The sequence below is a fragment of the Austrofundulus limnaeus genome, unplaced genomic scaffold (genome assembly GCF_001266775.1).
Source record: "Austrofundulus limnaeus strain Quisiro unplaced genomic scaffold, Austrofundulus_limnaeus-1.0 Scaffold326, whole genome shotgun sequence".
Taxonomy (NCBI): Eukaryota; Metazoa; Chordata; class Actinopteri; order Cyprinodontiformes; family Rivulidae; genus Austrofundulus; species Austrofundulus limnaeus.
Window position 1 is genome coordinate 215,013 of NW_013952728.1, and position 3,331 is coordinate 218,343.

Here is a 3,331-nt window from a genome sequence, read left to right on the forward strand (position 1 = left end):
TGACTGATGAAAACTTAGGAGCTTAATCCGACACCAGTTTGACGATGAATTAAGTCAGGTGACGAGTATGACTTTTTTTTTTTCACATTGGACTCCACCGGGAAGAAATTCCGTGCGTACTGCCTGCTTAAATGTTAGCTACGACAGAATCTATTCGGCAAATGTGTTTCCATCTCTGCTTTCGCGCATTAACTCTTACAGGATGGGGGAAATTGGTCTTGGTGGAGGTTTGCACTCTCCGAGTGCTTCTAGTTTATTTATTGTTTTATTAGTGGGGTTTTTTGTATTGTTTTTCTTGGTAAACTGGGACCTTGAGTTTGTAGTTTCGTTCCACCCCAGGTATCACATGTGATGTGAATGACAATAAAATCTCATTCATGTAAGGAAATGGAACAGAGTCTGTTTCAATATTATGTGACTTATCTGTCTTGGGACAACTAATATAGATCATGACAATGTGAGCACTGCTAAGAAGAATATTTCTATTTGTTGTAAGACCTATTTATTTTGTTTTCACCTTTAGTATACTTATATAGCTGTGGGAAAAAAATCTAACATTCATTCTATTCATTCAGGGATCAGTGAATTCTTCATGGAAACGATCTTCCTGAAGACAATTTTGTCTTTAAAATTGCCTTTTAAGTTTTCAGAAAGCAGGAATRTTAAGCTGCATCACTTCAACAACTACAATAACCAAAAACACATTTTTAATCTGAATGTGTACTTGGGTCAAATAAATAGTTTTCAGATGAGAGAACACGCTGATATGTGCCTATTTGTGATGATTTGCGTCACGGTTTAATGGAGGTATGACCCAGACATGACTAGCACAAGAAACTCAGGAAGTAAAACTTACTTTAATATAAACAAAACATAAAGAATGGTAAATAGGCAGCAAAACACAAAACTCAGGAGTAGACAAAAGGAATAACACAAGGACTTGGCATGAGTTTGCATAATGCTCAAATTAAACTAGAGTGAATAGTGACGGACTACAGAAGCTGGTGCTGATGAACAACCACCAACTGAAATCCATCCTGGGATTCACATATAATTGTTGTGACTGGGTTTCACAAACTTCCATCCATCCATCCATCCATCCATCCATCCATCCATCCATCCATCCATCCATCCATCCATCCATCCATCCATCCATCCATCCATCCATTCATCCATCCATCCATCCATCCATCCATCCATCCATCCATCCATCCATTCATCCATCCATCCATCATCAATCTATCCACCCATATACTGTATCTACCAATCTATCCATCCATCATCAACCGATCAATTTATATATCATCTATCATCCATATATCCATTGATCTATCATTTACCATCCATCCATCCATCCACCAATCTATCCATCCAATACCAATCTATCCATTGATCTCTCATCCATCCATTACCCAACTATCCATGCATATATCCATCAATCTATCCATCCATCATCAATCTATCATCCACATATCTATCTATTGATCAATCCATCCATCATATATCAAGTGTTCTCAATATTAACTTTATAAAACAAGCATAAAAATAAATTTACTTTCATAATTAAATCAGTTACAGAAAACCCAGCAATGTTAGAGTTACAACAGTAGTAGAGACATCCTGAAAACAGATTTTGATTAAATGTTTGCAGCTATAATTACAGTAGGATGAGAAAAAACATTTTTTAAATGAATCAGTGCTTTCTTGAGCCACCCAAACAATTACTTTGTATGTTGTTGTCGGTGCAAAACAGGGAAGTTTCATTTTGATGAGTGGCACCATTTCTGACAGCAGTTATTCAGCAGTGTAATTTAGTGCAATGATGTTTTCTTTCAGAAAAACACTGTGTACTTTTTAGTGATCACACAGTTTTCAAACCATTACKTCTATGTAATTAGACCGGTTATCTGTCAACAAGACAAAGTGTTTTCGTCTAGCACATAACTGCCAAGTTTTCAGGTGCCAAACATTCTCTGCAAACTTTGACTTTCAGTGTAAATATTTTTGCCTTCCTTGTTCCCCCAGCGGGCTTCAAATGGCATTCCTCAGATGCCACACATTCTGTCGTGGGTGCCTTTTCTGCTCGCCAAATGCCACTTTTTCTCAGTTGAGAGAAGCTTCCGTTGTAAATCTCCATTTGCTGAGGACCGTTTTTGACTGAGACACATGTGGCACCACGGTGTCTGTGATTTATCATTATTTTTGGTCCCATGGGTTCACACAGATCACATTTCAGATATGTCACCCTCCTCCGAGTGTTAGCACATGTAAGACACAAGCCCCTGTCTATCTGCATGGGGAATGACGTGATGGAGTGGGATATGGGGGGCTAAGGGGGGAAATGGAAGGATTACGTGACGTTAGACTCTGCCAAGTTTGAACTACCTAGAACGGAGATTCAATCCTGATCATCCAGCCAGGATGATAAAAATGTACACGTTCCACACACATCTGGAAATTTGCTTAAAAACTGTGACTGTTGTCAGGTTTAATGCATTCATCATCATTATTTCATCACTTCTGACCCCTGGCAAGTGCAAGCAGTTCTCACTTGACCACAACATCAGTCATTGAAATCAAGAGCAGATGTCAGGGGAGCTCCATCTGAATATTCACGTTTGTTTTCCATGATTCATTATGTGGAACGACAGAGAATAACATAAACGTGTTGGTGTTTTGTCCACGTTTACACAATATTTATACAGAAACAAACAATGTACTTGGACATTTTACAGGCAACAGTTGGACACAAATCACCCGACTCCTTATTGGGGCCTTTAAGCAAAAATTTATCCTTCAAGCCTGAGTGAAATATTTGGAAAAATAACTGCAGAGCTCTCTGTTTTGCCTTAATTTCCATGGAGATTCCGAAACTTCCTGCCTAAAGCAGTCATGGAATGTTCCACCACCACCCACCCCCCAACTTTTCCACATAAATCAGGGCATCGTCTTCTAATTTTAGGGCTCTGAGAAGACGCAAATCTTTCATAAAAGGCAACTTGCAGCATWCTTTTAGGTCTGCTTTAATTGCGACTTTGTGTGGCCTTTCAGACAAAAGTGGTTTGTTTTCCGACTGTCTTTAACCAACGGGATGAGCAGTGCCCTTAAATGCTCTCCTCATTCTTTTCTTCAAGATAACAGATCATTTAGACAATAAAATTAGGAGCAATATCATGTAAAATCAACTTTTTTGAGTTTTATATCATGTTATAATGTTATACTCTCATAAAAAAAAGCATTGCCCAAAGCCTAGCTTTGACTCATTCATGCAGATTTGAGAAATCCTGCAGCGTTTTTAGGCAGCCATGCTGAGGAGCAAAACGACAGGTGG